Consider the following 20,618-nt stretch of genomic DNA (forward strand, 5'->3'; position numbering starts at 1 on the left):
CCAACCCAATTTTCCCCAATCGACCTGCAAGTCAAAATCACCCATGACTATCAGAACATTGCCCTTTTGACATGCCTTTTCTATTTCCCGTTGTAATCTGCAGTCCACATACCAGCCATTGTTTGGAGGCCTGTATATAATTGCCATTAGCGTTCCTTGCAGCTTCTTAACTCAATCCACAAGGATTCAAAATCTTCCGATCCTATACCACATCTTTCTATTGATTTGATGCCATTCTTTACCAGTACAGCCACACCACCCCCTCTGCCTACCTTCCTGTCCCTCTGATACGTGTAACCTTGGTCATTCAGCTCCCAACTACAACCATCCTTCAGCCACGATTCAATCATGGCCACAATATCATACCTGATAATCTGTAACAGTGCAAAAAGATCACCCACCTTATTTCTCACCCACCATGCATTGAGTATATGCTCCTCCTTTTGATTCTGAATCCCCAATGCACTGATACTCACCCTGCTGGCTGCGATTTTGTCCTATCATCTGCCAACAGTTCCTGACAATCTGACTGCATGCTTTATCACCATCCGTACTATCCCGAGTCCCTTCACCCCTATTTATCACACGCACATCGAAACAGGCAGTGAAGGGTGTCATTTGCATCAAACAGCAACAGTCTGAAGATGTGCTGGGGGCAGCCGGCAAGTGTCGACACACTTCCAGTGCCAGCATCGCACGCCCACGCCCACATCTGGTATCTAACTCATACATCTTTCACACGTGGAAGCACCCGGAGAAAACCCGCAGTCCTAGGAAGAACATACAAACTCCTCTCATCCACACCAGTGGGAATTGAACCCGGATGTTATAGATGGGGCTGTAAAGTGTTACGCTAGCTACAATGTTACCCTGCTGCCCATTCCACTGTAATTCCTCTGCAATATTTGGATTAACTTCCCAAGACTCAGTAATCATATTCTGATTTTTGTCACATCTAACACTTAAGCAATCGACTGTCTTAACAGGATAGCTGTGTTAGTTCCCATTCGGCTAGCAAGTTGAAGATGCCACAATTGGATCACATTTACTAAGATATCATGCGAAGTTTGATCAACTTGAGCTTACAATTAATTGATCAGGCACCAAGCAGTAAGGACATGACACGATAAATGATTGAGAGCAGGTTAAAGTTGTTGTGGTTTGGAGGTGAAGAGAGGAAGGCATTTGGCCAAATCAGCTCAAACAGGTATTTCAGGGAACAAATTTATTGATCAAGAATTTGCATCATTTGCGTGCCATGTAATTAAAAAAAAACAAGATTCAACAATTAAGAATAAAGTTCAAAGTAAGTTTACTATCAAGGTGCATACATGTCACCATGTACAACCCTGAAATTCATTTCCTTGTGGGCATATTCAGTAAATCCAAGTAAGATACAGTAATGGAATCATTGAAAAACCACACCCAACAGGTCAGAGAAACAACTGAGATGCACAAGCCAACAAACTGAAATACTAAAGAAACAAAAAGAAATAATAATAAATAAACAAGCAATAAATATCGAGAACACGCAAAGAAGAATTCTTGAAGAGATTGTGATAAACAGTGCAGAGATGGGGCAAGTGAATTTGAGTCAAGTTATTCCCTTTAGTTCAGGAGATGGTTGAGGGGTGGGAACTGTTCCTGAACCTGGTGGTGTGAGTCCTGAGGCTCCTGTACCTCCTTCCTGATGGCAGCAGCAAGAAGTGTACATGTCCTGGGTGGTGGGGATACCTGATGATGGATGTTGCTTTCCTGTGACTGTGCGTAGTATAGATGTACTAATAGTAGGAATGGTTTTACCCATGAGAGACTGACGTGTATCCACTACATTTTCTAGGATTTTCCATTCAAGGCCATTGATGCTTCCATGCCAGGCTGTGATTCAACCAGTCAATATACTCTCTGCTATGCATCTATAGAAGTTTTTCAAAATTTTAGATGTCATGCCAAAACTTCTCAAACTTCTAAGGAAGCAGAGGTGCTGCAGTGCTGTCTTCATAATTGACCAGAACAGATCTTCTGAAATGATAACACTGAGGAATTTAAAGATGCTAACCCTCTCCACCTCTGATCCCCCAATGAGGACTGGCTCATGGACCTCCGGTGTCTTCCTGAAGTCAATAGTCAGCTCCTTGGTCTTACTCACATTGAGTGAGAGGCTGTTGTTATGCCACCACTCAGAGATTTTCATTCCACCTTCTATATGCTGATTTGTCACTACCTTTGATTTGCCCAATGACAGTGGTGTTGTAAAATCGAGGCGAGAAGACTACAATTAGTGGGGCACTGTCTACGCCACCGCGAGCTACCAGCTTAGTCATCATAAGAGAGCCCAAGCATGGGAGGATGAACCCTGGGCGCCCTCCCAAGACTATGGTCAACACGCTCCTATAAGACAGCGGCGCGGCTAATGTAGATGAACTGAACACGCTGATCAGGAAGAGGGAGAAGTGGGGAGTCCGTCATTGTGCCGGCCCCCTAGACCTGAGTCGACGTAGTAGTAATAGCATAAGTATAAAGTGAGTAGAGCAGGGGGCTAAGCACACAGGCACGTGGTGCATCTGTGCTGATGGAGATCGTAGACGAGATGTTGTTCCCAATTCGAACTGACTGGGGTCTGCAAGTGAGGAAATCAAGGATCCGATTGCACAAGGAGATTTTGAGGCCAAGGCCTTGAATGTTCGTTTTGTGGTAATGATATGATTGAGTGCTGAGCTGTAGTCAATAAAGTGCATCCTCATGTATGCATCTTTGTTGTCCAGATGTTCCAAGGTTGAGTGAAGAGTCAATGAAATGGCATCTGCTGTTGACCTGTGGTAATGATAGGCCAATTGGAACGGATCCAAGTTGCTTCTCAGGCAGGAAATGATGTGCTTCATCACCAACCTCTCAAAACACTTCATCACAGTGGATGCAGGTGTTACTGTACGATAGTCATTGAGGCAACTTACCACATGGTTCTTAGACACCAGTAGAATTCAAGGCTGCTTGAAGCAGGTGGGTACCTCAGACTGCCAAAAGAGATACTTTATGCTTTATTGTCGCCAAACAATTGGTACTAGAACGTACAATCATCACAGCGATATTTGATTCTGCCCTTCCCACTCCCTGGATTACAAACATTAAATATTAAAAATTTAAATTATAAACCATAAATAGAAAATAGAAAAATGGGAAGTAAGGTAGTGCAAAAACACCGGGAGGCAGGTCCGAATATTTGGAGGGTATGGCCCAGATCCGGGTCAGGATCCGTTCCGCAGTCTTATCACAGTCGAAAAGAAGCTGTTCCCAAATCTGGCCGTACAAGTCTTCAAGCTCCTGAACTTTCTCCCGGAGGGAAGAGGAACGAAAAGTGTGTTGGCTGGGTGGGTCGTGTCCTTGATTATCCTGGGAGCACTGCTCAGACAGCGTGCGGTGTAAAGTGAGTCCACGGATAAAGAATTATACAAAAATAATGTCAGAAGTAAGGAGTTTATTATTCAGAACTTAAGTTCACAGCCTCAGTTCAGTGCAGAGATGAGAAATCCTCACTGAGCAGCTAGTCTGTCCTTCGCCTCTGGCCCAACACCCTAACCTCTTCAATCTAGCCCAGCACTTTGGCCCATACCCAACCTTTCCAGCTGGTCAAACATTGGCGCGTCCCTTGCTCTTGGGCATGGGCCCTGCTGCCCCACCTCAGCTTGCCTTGGATCCACTACTCCAAGTCTACTTCGGCAATGGCCATACACTGGCTCGTCCTCATTCTCGGGCCCGGACCCTACCAGCTTGATTCAGCCCGTACATGCCATGGCGCAGCGATCCTACGCCTTCAATACGTCAACTCACACTGCAAAAATGCTAGGTCGTGCAGGTGGTTAGCGGGTGGAGTGTTAATCAGCCAGACAGCTTAGGGGAAATAACTAATACTGAGTCTGGCGGTCCTGGTGTGAATGCTCTGTAGCCTCCTCACAACCAGAACTATAATGAACTATATAAATTTTTATGTTAGTGCATGAAAAGATGAACACTGTAATTTTCAAGTACCCTGACATCAGACCCCTTCAGTTTATCTTCAAGGTTTACACAATCCAAACTTTATAATTTACTATATTACCACTGAACATGGATATTCACTGTCAACTGTAGCATATGTAGACACAGGCAACATGCCTGGAGATGGAGTCTAAACTCAGCTGAATGCAAAGTGACTGCATGGTGGTTGTCTTCTGCATGTGACTCCAAGTACTCTGAAACCTCATCCTTAATAATATACTTCAATATCTTTCCAACCACTGAAATCAGGGTAAATGGCCTACAATTTCCTTTCTTTTGCTTCTACAGAAACACAGAAAACCCACAGCACAATACAGGCCCTTCGGCCCACAAAGCTGTGCCGAACATGTCCTTACCTTAGAACTACCTAGGCTTACCCATAGCCCTCTATTTTTCTAAGCTCCATGTAACCATCCAGGAGTCTCTTAAAAGACCCTATTGTTTCTGCCACCACCACTGCCGCCGGCAGCCCATTCCACGCACTCACCACTCTCTGCGTAAAAAACTTACCCCTGACATCTCCTCTGTCCCCAAGCACCTCAAAAATCTGCCTTCTTGTGCTAGCCATTTCAGCCCTGGGAAAAAGCCTATGACTATCTTGTACACCTCTATCAGGTCACCTCTCATTCTCAATCACTCCAAGGAGAAAAGGCCGATTCACCTATTCTCCTAAAGCACGCCCTTTAAATCTCCTCTGCACCCTGCCTATGGTTTCCACGTACTTCCTGCAGAGAAGCGACCAAAATTGAGCAAAGTACTCCAAGCGGGGTCTGACCAGGGTCCTATATAGCTGCAACATTTCCTTTTGGCTCTTAAACTCAATCCCACGATTGATGAAGGCCAATGCACCATATGCTTTCTTAACCACAGAGTCTACCTGTGTAGCAGCTTTGAGCGTCCTATGGACTCAGACCCCAACATCCCTCTGATCCTTCACACTGCCAAGAGTCTTACCATTCATACTATATTCTGCCATCATACTTGACCTCCCAAAATGAACCACCTCACACTTATCTGGGTTGAACTCCATTTGCCACTTCTCAGCCCAGTTTTGCATCCTATTAATGTCCCGCTGTAACCTCTGATAGCCCTCCACACTATCCACAACACCCCCAACCCTTGTGTCATCAGCAAATTTACTAACCCATCCTGATAGAATGAAGGGATAGGTAAATAGGGGGAAAAACAGAGGACAATGATTAATTAATGATCAATCACCTTGCCTTAGCTAACTGCTTTGGACGTTAGAAAGAAGATTTACCCAGCAGCCGGTGACGTACTAGTCATTGTTGTCTAAAGATAGGCAAAGGCTGAAATAAGGAACTATCTGATTTTGCAGAAGCAGCTCAAGGTATAGCTAAATATAGGAAGTATAGTGTAGGGACTAGAATGTTCGGGAGAAAAGGGGAAGGGTCCGAATGGGGAACTAATGGGCTAGCTTTGGCTTAAAATAATTATAATTAACTGACCAATGATTATCTTACATCTAATTGTATCTTAGCATGTGATTGAAATGATTCTAATATTGTTTAAACTTGTAATCGTAAGATTTCCTGCTACCTGATCAATGTTATAAATTGTGGAGAATTGTGTAATTCGGGAGCATTTTCTGGACTGGCTCTTTTGGGAGATCAGTCTGTAACTTCCCCCATAGCATGCTATGAGTAGAGAATAAAGCTTTGAAAAGAATTACGTGTGTTAGTGTATTTGTGGTACTATTGCTATTGCATCGGGTCCGATCGAGTACGACAATCCCTCCACTTCCTCATTCAGGTCATTTATAAAAATCACAAAGAATAGGGGTCCCAGAACAGATCCCTGAGACACACCACTGGTCACCGACCTCCATGCAGAATATGACCCATCTACAACCACTCTTTGCCTTCTGTAGGCAAGCCAGCTCTGGATCCACAAAGCAATGTTCCCTTGGATCCCATGCCTCCTTACTTTCTCAATAAGCCTTGCATGGGGCACCTTATCAAATGCCTTGCTGAAATCCATATACACTACAAACTACTTGAAGAGTGGAGGGACATTTACAATTTTCCAGTCCCCAGGAGCCATTCCAGAATCTAGTGATTCTTGAAAGATCACTACTAATTCCTTCACAATCTTTTCAGCTACTTCTGTCAGAATCCTGGGCTGTAGTACATCTAGTCCAGGTGATTCATCTACGTTCAGACTTTTCAGCTTCCCTTAGTGTTAGCCACAATACTCACTTTTAGCACTTGACTCTCTCACATGTCTGGCATTTTACTGATCTTCCACAGTGAAGACTGACACAAAATACTTCTTCAGTTTGTCCGCTATTTCTTTGCATCCCCCCCCCCCATTATTACCTTTCCAGCATCAATTTCCTGTGGTCCAATATTCACTCTTTATATATCAGGAACTTTTTGTATCCTCCTTTATATTATTGGCTAGCTCATCTTCATATTTCATCTTTTCTCTCTTAATGACTTTCAAACTTTTTTTCTGTTGTTTTTTAAAAAACCTCCCAATACTCTCCCTTCTCACTAATATTTGCTATGTTTTATGCCCTCTCTTTTGCTATTATGTTGTCTTTGACTTTCCTCATCAGCCATGCTCCTTTTAGAATATTTCTTCATCTCTGGGATGAATCTTTCCTGAACCTTCCGAATTTCCTCCATTTAAAATTATTTTTTCATATTTTTCATAATTTCATTTTCTTTGCTATTTTCTTATTGAAAATAAACCATACCCAGACTGACTGCAGTTATTTCCTGCTGCAGTGTTGTGACACCAAACCTCGACAGTGCCTGCCTCCCAGGGGATGCTGCTGGTCCGGCTGAGATCATCCAGTACATATTTGTGACTGTGGTACGACGTATTTTGGGTACCACAGGGTGATACACATTATGCCGAAAGCCTCAGTATTCCCCGACATAGATACATTAAAGGCAATTATTACTGGATGAGGACAGCAGCTCTGACAGTCTCAAAATGGAATAAAAGTGATTTTTTGGCTTCTTTACAACTTATTGCTACAACATGGAAGAAAACTTTTTGATGTTGAAATTTTGTTTTATTGAGGAATTAAGATAGATTAAGCTACAAACACCTGGCAGATTTAGAATACGTCACAACCTACTGACCATTTTCATTTGGATGCAGTAATCCATTCAGGAGCATAACATTTTGAAACTTGGGAAAAGCTAATTCAGCAGATTTGCACCACTAACTACCAGCACCAAGGATGGCAGGCACATGGGAACACCAGGACCTAGTCATAGTCATAGACATACGTTATTGATCCCGGGGGAAATTGGTTTTCGTTACAATTGCACCATAAATAATTAAATAGTAATAAAACCATAAATAGTTAAATAGTAATATGTAAATATGTAAATTATGCCAGGAAATAAGTCCAGGACCAGCCTATTGGCTCAGGGTGTCTGACCCTCCAAGGGAGGAGTTGTAAAGTTTGATGGCAGCAGGCAAGAATGACTTCCTATGACTCTCTGTGTTGCATCTCGGTGGAATGAGTCTCTGGCTGAATGTACTCCTGTGCCCAATCAGTACATTATGCAGCGGATGCGAGACATTGTCCAAGATGCATGCATCTTTTCAGACACCACCGTCAGAGAGTCCAGTTCCATCCCCACAACATCACTGGCCTTGCGAATGAGTTTGTTGATTCTGTTGGTGTCTGCTACCCTCAGCTTGCCGCCCCAGCACACAACAGCAAACACGATAGCACTGGCCACCACAGACTCGTAGAACATCCTCAGCATCGTCCAACAGATGTTAAAGGACCTCAGTCTCCTCAAGAAATAGAGACGGCTCTGACCCTTCTTGTAGACAGCCTCAGTGTTCTTTGACTAGTCTAATTTGACCTGAGGCTTCCCTACAAAGTTCAAAGTTAACTTTATTCTCAAGGTATATATATGTCACCATATACAACCCTGAGATTCATTTTCTTGTGGGCATACTCCATAGAATAATAACTATAACATAATCAATGAAAGATCACCCAACTAGGGTGTTCAGCAAGTGTGCAGAAGACAACACACTGTGCAAATACAAAAAGAAGAAATAATAATATAAATAAATAAGCAATAAATAGAGAACAGGAGATGAGGAGTCCTTGAAAGTGAGTCCATTGGCTGTGGGAACACTTCAGTGATGGGGAAAGTGAAGTTAAACCCTTTTGTTCAAGAGCCTGACAGTTGAGGGTAATAACTGTTCCTGAACCAGGTGGCATAGGTCCTGAGGCTCCTGTACCTTCTTCCTGATGGCAGCAGTGAGAAGAGAGCATGTCCTGGGTGGTGGAGCCCCTGATGATGAACACATCACATCGTGTTCGTAATATACTGTTATACCTTCATTGTCACCTGGTGCTTTCATTGTAACCGGCAACAAGAAGGGCTGAGAGGCTCTCATTAAATCCAGCCTCCCACAGAACATCAACCACGGCAAGATGCCAGCTCCCGGCCCTCCCTGTACTCATCTCTGGGCCATCTGGACAGGAAAGACACCAATGTTAAACTATTGGTTATTGAGTGCAGCTCATTCCAAGTAAACTCATCTCCAAAATCCTTGACCTCAAGGATTCAGCACCTCCCTTTGCAACTGGATCCTTGACCTCCTGACCAACAGACGGCAGTCAGAAAGGATCAGCAGCTTTGCCATGATTATCCTCAGTACTGGATCCCCAGCATCCCACTCTGCTCCCTGTACACTCATGACTGCATGGCCGGATACTGCTCTTGTGTCTCAAATAACAATGAGTCAGAATACAGAGTTAGAGAGCCGGGTGACATGATGTCATGACAACAACCTTCTTCTCAATGTCAGCCAAAAGAGCTGGTCATTGACTTGAGGAGGTGGAGAGGTGCACATACTGCTGTTTACATCAATAGTGCTGAGATCTAGTGTTCAGAGTTTCAAGTTCCTTGGAGCAAACATCATTTATAGCCTCTCCTGGTCCTACTGCGTTAATGCCAGGGACAAGAAAGCTCACTAACGCCTCTACTTCCTCAGGAGCTATAGAAAATTTGACAATATTTAACAATGCACTATAAAATAAAACATTCTATCAGACATATCATCATCATCATGCCGTGCCGTAAGACACGGGCAGTCATAATCTATAACCATGATTGTTCTTGGCAAATTTTTCTACAGAAGTGGTTTGCCATTGCCTTCTTCTGGGCAGTGTCTTTACAAGACAGGTGACCACAGCCATTATCAATACCCATCAGAGATTGTCTGCCTGGTGTCATTGTTTCCATAACCAGGACCTGTGATATGCACCAGCTGCTCATATCACCATCCGTCACCTACTCGCTGATCGGGGGGGGCTAAGCAGGTGCTACACCTTGACCAAGGGTGACCTGCAGGCTGGCGGAGGGAAGGAGCACCTTACACCTCCTTAGGTTGAGACATAGCTCCACCCCACCACCCAATCAGACTTATCACAACTTGGTACAGCAACTACAGAAACTGGTTTCACCTCCATGGTGTGTGCCTACACTTCTTGCTACCGTGATTAAGCAGCTGGCATAATTAAAGATGTGACTGATCCAGACATTCTCCCTTCTCCATAAGACAGGGGAGCAGAATTAAGTTACTCGGCCCATTCAGTCTTCTCCACCATTTAATCATGATTGATTTAATATTCCTCACAACCCCATTGGCCTGCCTTCCCTCCATACTCTTCCCTCCTTCATAGGCAGAGCGAAGTCAAGATGGCACTCAACAGCCACTCCTTTGCTTGCATCTTTGGAAACAGCTCTATTTCTATCTTTGATATCTCTTTTTTTTTTCCTTTTCTAGGTTCTTTTGAAGACCCTGACCTGGAGTTATACGCTAACTTCTGTTCTTCACGGGAATGAACCCACTCTCAGGGCCTCATGACCGGCCACTTTTTGATATCCCAAGGACGCAGCCTGGAAGGCGAGTGCGCCTTCTGGGTTCCGGATTTTCATGGCTCGGGAGACGTGCTGATTCTAGGCTGGTGCCCCTGACTGAAGCGCTGCGGGAGAACACGGAACATCGGGTGCAGCGGGTTAGCTGCCGGGGTTGTGTGACTGGAGAGCTGCACCTTTCTGGGGCGCTCAGAAAAAGCGACGCAACAGACTTTTAACAAACAACTCATTGATTTATGATGTTATGTCTCCACTCTCCCTGTGAAATGGGAACACCTCTTTTTCCCTTATTAGGGAGGGAAAGAGAGAGCCTGTAGCATGTCAAATTACCGGGTGAACAAGTAGTCTTTGGGGTCTGTGTCTTCATTGATGCTTGAGTGCTCGGTGGAGGGCGCTGATGATTTCTGCTGGTAGGGGTGGGGGTGGGGGTCGTTGCCTTACCGATGCTTGTGCGTGGGAGGGGGGAGCTGAGGCGGACTTTGGGGTTCTAACGTTTTAACTATCACTCATTCCTTGCGGCACTCCTCTGTTTTCGTGGATGTTGGCGAAGAAAAAGAATTTCAGGATGTATATTGTATACATTTCTCTGACATTAAATGAACCTATTGAAACCTCTCCCATTGGGCAGAAAACACAAAAAGCCTCAAAGCATGTGCCACATCCTCAGGGAGACTTTTATCCCACTTTCATAAGACTATTGAATAGTTTCCTGTGATGATGAGATTCACTCTTGTTCTCACAACCTAACCTGTTAGGGCCTTGCACCTTCTCGGTAACCATAAGAGCAGAATTAGGCCATTTGGCCCATCGAGTCTTCTCCGGCATTTCATCATGGCTGATCGATTTTCTCTCTCAGCCCCAGTCTCCAGCCTTCTCGCCGTATCCCTTCGTGGGTTGACTAATCAAGAATCCACCAATCTCTGCCTTAAATGTACCCAATGACTTAGCCCCCACCCACCTTTGGCATCGAATTCCACAGATTCACCGCTCTCTGGCTAAAAAGTTCCTCATCTCCTTTCTAAAAGGACACCCTTCTATTCTGAGGCCGTGTCCTCTAGTCTTGGATTCCCCAACCACAAGAAACATCCTTTCCACATCCACTCTATTAAGGCTTTTCAACATTGGATAGGTTTCAATGAGGTCACCCCTCATTTTTCAGAATTCTAGTGAGGAGAGGCCCAGAGCCATCAAATACTCTTCATATGATAAGCCTACTGATCCCAATATCATTTTCTTGAACCTCCTTTGAACCCTCTCCAATGCGCATTCTTTCTTAGATAAGAGTTCCAAAACTGCTCAATACAAGCGACAACAATAAAGCAATTTACCATTTATGCAAGACTATTGTAATACTTCCAGCAGAGCTCCAATGTTTTCAATAGTGTAATTAGTGATGGAAAATAAATACTGGGTTTCTCAGAAGCCTCAAACCACTAAATGAAGAAATAGAAACTTTGGGAGCCAGATGCAGAGATGCTGAAGGCACAGTAATTAAAATTGGGAATATATTTGAAGCCAAAGTAGGAAATAATCTAGTTCATCTGTTTGTTATACTGTGTTGTTTGACGTGGGCGATCATGGTGTTTCCATGACCATGACTGTTCTTGGCAAATTTTCCTACAGGAATGGTCTGCCACTGCCTTCTTCTAGATGGTTAATCTAGTAGCTGTTGGATTAGTGAAGAATAGAGTGTGTGGGGGAGGGGGAGACTATTGTAAGTTTTCATACAACGTTGAACTCTTATTAATCTGAGTGTTTATAAAGTGGCAAACAATGAAGATCTGCAAGTATTGAGAAATATTGAGGCAAGTTATGTTATTTAGGGTTGGAGATGTTTTATCAGAAATGTGAAAATTATCAATCTGTGGCAGTGCTGGCTTTTCGTAGTGTAAAATATGTTCACCTGAAGTAGACCTGAGAGGTAACTACTCTGCACTGAAGGCAGGGGGTACCCGGAATGAGCTGCCAGAGGAAGTGGGCAAGGTAGGTACAATTTAAGAGGTATTAGAACAGCTACAAGGAGGGGAGGGTCTTGGAAGATTATGGGCCGAAGGAGGACAGCTGGAACAGGCAGGATGGCTGCTGTGGCTGGCATGGGCCAGTGGGCTGAAGGGCCTGCTTCTGTGCCGTATAACGACATGGACTCTGCAACTCCAGACTGAATCATAGAGACCCAAAAAAAGTCAAGTACCAGATCAGGTGGCAGAAAACAAAATCTGAAATTCAGAAATGTGACTTTAGATTAGACTGCTTGATTATCTGAAAGTGCTAAATTTGGTATTAATTTCCTGGGGCTTCTCCAACAGGGCCACAACCCTGGTGTGGTTTGAAGGCTTACGTGCCTCAGTGTTGCATATTGGCTAGAGTCAGGGCCTTATGCTTTGGCTCCTGGCAGGTTCAATCACGCCAAACAGATCAAAAGGTAGAGGCCAGACTAGGAGAGTTCCACCAGACCTCCAAGTTTGGGGGTTCAGCTCAGGGCTAACAACACTGACTGGTAAAACAAAACTGTTACAGAAAAAGTAATGAAGATCCTTCTACAGCTGAGCGCTGCAGTATTCCTGCGTCTCCACCTGGGACTTGCATGACTGACCTGAGTAACAAGATGAAGCTACTGGCAGGATGGAGAACAGCTGAACACCACTGGAGATGGAGGACCTCCATTGCTGTCCTAAATGCCAGCGGCGTAACAGGCAGCAAGCAAGAATCCTATCTTATACTTGAATAACCGCCCTCTGGATTTCATGACGAAAGAGCTGTGAATCTTGAGCAAGACACACAAAAAGCTGGAGGAACATGCATTTCATGGATACGCATTTAAATTAAAGGCAAGAGAAAGAAACCCATCCTTGGATTTAACACCACCAGAGAAGAAGGACATTCATTGCTGCCCGAAACGCCAGGGGCGTAACAATTAACATGACAGGCATCCAGAAATTCATGGTCATTTTGTGCAACATATACAGGTGTTGTGGAAAGCAGTAAATAATCTATCCTGTGTTTCAACTTTAGTTACTATTGAGGGGATGAACTACCAGTGGGAGCCACAGAGACCGGGTCTCTGGCACAGAGTCTGGTGCTGTGGCTCAGAAGAGCAGAGAGGTGAAGGGGACTGCAGTGTTGTTAGGAGATTCCATAGTCATAGGAACAGAGATGAGGTTCTGTGTGCGCAATGGAGAAAACCAGATGGTATGTTGATTCCCTGGTTCCTGGATCAGGGATGTCCCAGATCGAGTCCATGGCATTCTCAAGGGGAAGTACAAGCAGCCAGAAGTCTTGGTACATATTGGCACCGATGACATAGGTAGACAAGGTGAGGATGTCCTGAAGAGAGATTTTAGAGAGCTAGGTAGAAAGAGGAGAAACAGGACATACAGGGTAGTAATCTCTTGATTGCTGCCTGTGCCACATGCCAGCGATGGTAGGAATAGGATGATATGGCAAGTGAATGCGTGGTTGAGGAACTGGTGCAGGGGGCAGGTGCTTGGATTTATGGATCATTGGGTTCTCTTCTGGTGAAGGTACGAACTCTACAAAAAAAAGGATGGGTTACACCTGAACCAGTGAGGGTCCAATGCCTTTGCATGCAGGGTGGCTAGGGTTGTTCGGAAGGGTTTAAACTCATTTGTCAGGGGGATAGGAACCAGAATGATCATGCTGAAGATGTGGTAGTTGGTTTACAAGCAGAGGCAATGTGTAGTGAGGAGAGGCTGTTGATTGGGCAAAAATACAGTCAGCAGGATGAGTTGCAACGTAAAAGGCCGCCAAAGTCAAAGAGGGTGAGTACAGGATTGAAGGTGTTGTATTTGAATGCACGCAGTATACAGCATAAAGTAGATGAACTTACAGATTGGCAGGTATGATGTTGTATCATGGTTGAAAGAAGATTATAGCTGGGAGCTTAATGTCCAAAGATACTCATTAAATCGAAAGGACAGGCAGGAAGGCAGAGTGGGCGGCATTGCTCTGCTGGTAAAAATGAAATCAAAACAGGTGACATATGGTCGGAAGGTGTTGAACATTGTGGATAGAGCTAAGGAGCTGTAAGGGTAAACCCAAAGAAAACCTGATGGGAATTGTATACAGACCCCCAAAAAGGAGTAGGGAGATAGAAAATGCACGCCAAAAGGACAATGTTACAATAGTCATGGGGATTTCAATCTGCAGGAAGATTGAGAAAATCAGGTTGGTGCTGGATTCCAAGAGGAGGAATTTCTAGAATGCCTACGAGATAGCTTTTTAAAGCAACTTGTGGTTGAGCCCACTAGGGGATCAGCTATTCAGGGTTGGGTGTTGTGCAATGAACTGGAACTGTCTAGACAGCCTCAGGTAAAATAACCCTTAGGGACAAGAGATCATAACATGATCGAATTCACCCTGAAATCTGGGAAGGACAAGCTAAAGCCAGATGCATCATCAATACAGCAGAGTAAAGGGAATTACAGAAGCATGAGAGAGGAGTTGGCCAGAATTGATTGGAAAAGAACACTGGCAGGGATGATGACAGAGCAGAAATGGCTGGAATTTCTGGAAGCAATTCGGAAGGCATGGGTATGTGCATCCCAAAAAGGAAGAAATATTCTAAAAGCAAGATGACACAATCGTGGTGAACAACAGAAATCAAAGACAAGAAAAAACCAAAGACAGGGTATATAATAGAGCAAAAATTAGTCAGAAGTTAAAGGATTGGTAGGCTATTGAAAACCAACAAAAGGTAACTAAAGAAGTCACTAAGAAGGAAACAATGGAATATGAAAGTAAGCAAGTTGATAATATTAAAGAGAACACCAAAAGATTCTTCAGATACATAAAGCGTAGAAGAGAAGTGAGAGTGGATATTGGACTGCTGGAAAACGATGCTGGAGAGGTAGTAGTGGGAGAGAAGGAAATACTGGATGAACGGAGGAAGTATTTTGTATCAGTCTTCACTATGGAAGACACTAGCAGTTTGTGGAAGTTCCAGGTGTCAGGGGTCATGAACTGTGTGAAGTTACCATTGCTAGAAAAAAGGTTCTTGGGAAACTGAAAGGTCTGAGGCTAGTCAAATCACCTGGAACAGATGGTGTATACCCCAGGACTCTGAAAGAGGTGGCTGAAGATATTGTGGAGGCATTAGTAATGATCTTTCAAGAATGGTTCTGGAAGAATGAAAAATTGCAAATGTCACTCCACTCTTCAAGAAGGGAGAGAGGCAGAAAGGAATCTATAAGCCAGTTAGTCAGACCCCAGTGATTGGGAAGCTGTTGATTAATGATGAGGTCTCAGGGTACTTGGAGGCACATGATAAAATAGGCCGTAGTCAGCATGGTTTCCTCAAGGGAAAATCTTGCCTGATAAATCAGTTTCCAATTCTTTGAATAAATAACATGCGGGATAGACAAGGGAGAATTGGTTGATTTTGTGTACTTGGAATTTCAGAAGCCCTCTGACAAGGTGGCACAAATGAGGCTGCTTAACAAGTTACGAGCCCATGGTATCATAAGAAAGATTCTAGCATAGATAAAGCAGTGGCTGATGGGCAGGAAGCAAAAAGTGGAAATAAAGGGAGCCTTTTCTGCTTGGCTACTAGTGACTAGTGGTGTTCTAGACGGGTCTGTGTTGCGACTGATTCTTTTTATGTTATATGTCATTGATTTGGAAGGCGTTGTTGCAAAGTTTGCAGACGATATAAAGATAGGTGGAGAAGCAGGTAATTTGAGGAAGTAGAGGGGCTACAGGAAGACCGACAGATTAGGAGAATGGGCAAGGAAGTGGCAGGTGGAATATAGTGTTGGGAAGTGTACGGTCATGCACTTTGGTAGAAGAAATGAAAGGGCTGACTATTTTCCACATGGAGAGAAAATACAAAAATCTGAGGCAGAAAGGTACTAGGGTGTCCTTGGGTAGGATTCCTTAAAAGGTTAATTTGCAGGTGAGGAAAGCAAATGATGTTAGTATTCATTTCAAGATGACTAGAATATAAAAGTAGGGATGTAATGTTGAGACTTTATGAAGAACAGGTGAGGCCTCACTTGGAGTATTGTGAGCAGTTTTGGACCCCTAATTTTAGAAAGGACGTGCTGAAACTGGAGAGGGTTCAAAGGAAGTTCATGAAATTGATTCCAAAATTGAATGGCTTGTCATATGAAGAGCATTTGATGTCTCTGGGCCTGTATTCACTAGAATTCAGAAGAATGAGGGAATGAGGGGTGACCTAATTGAAAGCTATCAAATGGTGAAAGGCCTCGATGTAGTGGATGTGGAGAGGGTATTTCTTATGGTGGGAAGAGTCTAAGACCAGAGGACATAGCTTCAGAATAGAGCCTTAGAACAGAGACGAGGAGGAATTTCTTTTGCCAGACAGTAGTAAACCTATGGAATTTTTTGTCACAGGCAGCCAAGGAGGCCAAGTCTTTAAGATTTTTTAAGGCAAAGGCTGATAGATTCTTGATTGTTCAGGGTATGAAGGGTTACGTGGAGAAGGGAGGAGGTTGGAGCTGAGAGGAAAAATCAGATCAGCCATGATGAATTGGTAGAGCAGACCTGATGGGCCAAATGGCCTAATTCTGCACCTACATCTTATGGTCTTTCCAAGTACCGTACATTAAATTAGATGTTCAACAAGCAAGTTACTAAGTGTGCTTGGGACAAATTGAAGAAAGAGAGTGGAGATAAAAATCAAAATTGAAAGAAGATAAAAGTATCCCAAAGCTATTTTTGGTATTTTTCGACTTGTATGGACAGACAGTTTTAATCTATCCATGGAAATATAAACAAAACAGCAAAATAAGGCATGTGAAGAGACAAATGAGTACAGAAGTGATAAGATTGGGCTTTATAGGAAAGCAGGCAGATTGTTCCTGTCTCAGTCTCTGGCACCTTGGATTTCAGTCTCCTCTTACTGATATCTCCTCTGGACATGCCACAACCTGCCTCGTTTACTCAGCATCTTTTCAATCTCTCTGGGTCATTGGCTTTTGTTCTCTCTGCCCATCCCATTTTCTCTGCAAGCCGCTTCAGTTCCACCTTTTCTTGATTTTGATTTACAATGTTAAATTGGTTCCCGAAGGTTGTCAGAGCCGGGGGATGCAGTGAGGACAAGCTCCCACGACCTATTAAATGCTCCCAATGGTGTGTGCCTCAAATAGCCTCTGACAACCAAGTCCAGCCCCTGGTCTTCAAGTATGGCTTAGCTACCAAGCCCAGCAGAACTGTTTCTGACAGGAGGTGGGGCAAAGGCAGGTTACTGGTGCCTTTAAACCAGTCCGTTCAGGCAGATGAGGCTTGTCAGCCATAGCTGGCAGCTCATCTAGGAGAAGGAAAACTTTGATTTCAAACCTCCACTGTCTTCCGGCTATACTTGGTCATGAGTATGGCTCCGGGAGTAAACCCCGAGGAAAATGTCTGAAGTTAGTGTCCCTACGGCAGTCCTACTTACAGTTCTAGGCTGACGGGCAAGTCCTGCGATGTTGCTGGTGCCAAACTGTATCGGTCTCTATCATTCCGTTGGAATCGTCAGCTGGGTGGAGAGGTGAAGCCTGCAAAATGGGCAACAGCTTACTCTCCACATTGTACCGCCCAGGCTCACGTTTCTAGATTAAAGTATCCATTAGTCTTGCAAGACCATGGATCTGCGCCTGGAAAGTCTTCACTCTCCAGGGTGCAGGCCTGGGCAAGGTTGTATGGAAGACCAGCAGTTGCCCATGCTGCAAGTCTCCCCTCTCCACCACACCAATGTTGTCCAAGGGTCCGGTGTCGTTGCAGAGCACTGTGATTAAGTGCCTTGCTCAAGGACACAACACACTGCCTCGGCTGGGGCTTGAATTCACGACCTTCAAATCGCTAGTCCAATGCCTTAAGCACTTGGCCACGTGCCCACATGCGTTTCTAGATAGCTACGATGCAGAACCCATGGTCAAGCCTGACCGACAGTGGCCTCACTCACTGTGTTAATTCTGATTCTCTCTGCTGATGTGGCCTGACCCACTATTTCCAATATCTCCTGCGTTTATTTCATAGAACATAGAATAGTACAGCACAGTACAGGTCCTTCGGCCCACAATGTTGTGCCGACCCTCAAACCCTGCCTCCCATATAAGCCCCCACCTTAAATTCCTCCATATACCTGCCTCCATATTTCAAATACCAAATACCTCCATATTTCCAGCACCTACTGTACGTTCCTGTTGAATTTTGAGAATCTTATCTTAGCCTGAATTTACCACTGAAATACTCTGGTGTAGCCCATTCTCATTTACTATTGCAATCAAGCACTTTCCTTGTGGTTTTGAATGTTCTGTCTGTATGAATGCCTTAGGCCATCGCTGTAAATTATAAACACAAGAGATTCCACAGATGCTGGAAATCCAGAACAACACACAGGCACTGGAGGAACTCGGCAGATCACCCAGCATCTGGAGAGGATTTTGGACTGGCCCGAAACGTGGACTGTTTATTCCCCTCCATAGATGCTATCTGACCTGCAGAGTACCTTCAGCTTTGCCTGTATTACGGTAAATCAAAACTTTCTTTTTCTTCCCGAGATTTAAGATTGTTTAATAGCATTTCCAGTACACAAGAAAACAGTTGTTTCTCGGGATCTGACGCAGCACAGAAGAAACACCAACTATATGTAAGACAGCTGATTTACATAGATAGTCCATAAAGTGTATCTGGCTACAGGAGGGTCTGCACATAAGGTGACTCTGACAGGAAATAATTAAGTACGGTGGAGGGGTGGGTTAGTGGGCGGAGGTGTTGAAAAGTCTTAACTGCTTGGCGAAAGTGACTCTGGTGGTCCTGCCGTGCAGGCTACGGAACCTTTTCCTTGATGGGAGTGGGACAAACAGTCCATGAGTAGGGTGGGTGGGATCATTCAGATTAGAGGCTGGAGAAATAAAGGCTATTCTACGGCTGCGGCAAGTTTAAGATGTCCTTTATACTGTTCAAGGGATAGGTAGAAGTTTCGTTTTAAATACCGTCCTCGATAAGAAAACCCTTGCGGTTTACCCGGGAGCGACGAACACAGAAGACCGAAAGTCCCCCTCGGTGAAACGCAGACTTCAGTAGCTCCACATGCTGAAGACGTTATTAATACGGAGCAGATGCTGGCATACGTTTTCTCGTTTGCTGTATTTATTTCCACGGTACAATTTCATCTCCCTAACAGGATGGAAAGTGTAAACTAAGGGGATAAATCCAAACGTCGAGCACACTGCAGAATCGTGCACTTTAAGAAGAAACATTTGGGCTCCAAACTTCCACAATAATCGCCTCTCTTCGTATCCTGTTTCCCGATAATGGGTAAACTACCCACGGGGGGTGGGGGTGTAACCCCCTCCTGCCCTGCCACATATTCTCCGCACCAGACTGGAGAGGTCCATCTGTTTATTTCTCAACCCACGGTCAAAATCAGAACTCCGGTGTCTGTACGTCTGCACGGAATCCCTCCCACACCCCCCTCCCTTTGCAAGGCTACCCTCCCGAAGTAGTCCACCCGTGGCCGTGGCGAAAGCTCCCCACCGTAGGCAACCGGCGGGTGACAACTACCAGTCCGCGTCTCCCCGCCCTAAACAGCAGCATCCACCACAATCCCCTCTCTCTCTCTTGCCGAAACCCAGTTCCCAACCCGGGACCTCCAAATCAGGCTGGGTCGAGCCCGCGTTAACCCGTTGTACACCACCAGTCGCGGATTTAAAAGGCTTACGGCGAAAGTTTGGTCCAGCTGGCGGGGAAGCCCGGGAGGAGGAGATGGTGGATAGGGTGGCCTCTGCCCGCTCCGGGTTGAGGGTCCGCCAAGACCCCGGGGCACCATCACTGCTCTCACACCCTGACGGTTCCACACCGTGAAACGCGCGCACACAGACCCAATCCGGGAGGGGGATGAAACGTGGACGCCAACCCCTCGGCCCCCCCCCCTCCCGCCCGCCCCACAAATCACACATCACTGGAAATTCTTGTTACCTTTTTTTCTTTTTCACTTTCCGCCGCGGGGATGCGAGCTGAGGTTTGCCTGGCAAGTGGCGTCGTCCCCGCTGCCGCCAAGAGCGGGACTTACGGGGCGAGGAGAAAGGTCGTCGGTCGCTGCCATTCCCGAGGACGGGACATTTTTCCAGCTGATGGTGAGAGCGGGAGCTTTCGAGGAGGAGTGAGGGGCTGAGGAGGAGGAAGAGGGAGGCGACGTCACCCTCCGGTGATTGGTGACTAGAGGGAAGGTGGGAGGGACGGAGGGCGGGTGGTGGGGAAGATCTCCCCTTACATCGAACTTCGATCGGGAACCGGTGCCAAGGCGGAGAGAACGGCTGGAGTTACACAGTCCGAAACTTTTCCCTCCGCTCAGAACTCCGGGAGGTGAGAGGAAGGTGCTGGTTTAGCAAGAAAGGGCAGGTGCGGATGGGCAAAGGTGCGAACAGATCTGGGGTCAGCGATTCCGCAGGGTGGGATGTTAGGAGCCAAAAACAGAGGGGTAGGTGACCATCAGTGTTAAGAAGAGAGTTTGGCTGGGGGAGGGAGAAGGAGGCAGGAAAGGGCCAACGTGAGCACATATGGTCGGGAGAAGGACCTGATCGAATTTCAAAAGCAACACACTAATATGTAAAAAAAACAACAAAACAGAAGGAGGCAATGGAGATCAAAGAAGGCGGCATCTGTCATTGAGGACCCCCATCGCCCAAGATATGCCCTCTTCTCATTACTACCATCTAGGAGGAGGTA

General features: G+C 45.2%; 1 protein-coding gene across 5 annotated transcripts in view; it reads right to left on the minus strand.

Moving 5' to 3' along the window:
• dse (dermatan sulfate epimerase) overlaps positions 1 to 20,057 on the minus strand; it is a 144,679-nt gene extending 124,622 nt beyond the window's left edge. For 2 of the 5 annotated variants that reach the window (XM_063033544.1, XM_063033532.1), the window contains exons 1-2: positions 19,869 to 20,057; positions 18,915 to 19,067 (exon numbers count right to left, since the gene is read on the minus strand). The gene's annotated coding sequence lies outside the window, so the exon portion shown is untranslated. Of the gene's footprint in view, positions 1 to 17,343; positions 17,444 to 18,914; positions 19,068 to 19,868 lie in introns of all 5 variants that reach the window. The other 3 variants (XM_063033553.1, XM_063033523.1, XM_063033535.1) reach the window with 2 other exon arrangements.
• Positions 20,058 to 20,618: the final 561 nt, after the last annotated feature.

Source organism: Mobula hypostoma, chromosome 2, assembly GCF_963921235.1.
Source record: "Mobula hypostoma chromosome 2, sMobHyp1.1, whole genome shotgun sequence".
Lineage (NCBI taxonomy): Eukaryota > Metazoa > Chordata > Chondrichthyes > Myliobatiformes > Myliobatidae > Mobula > Mobula hypostoma.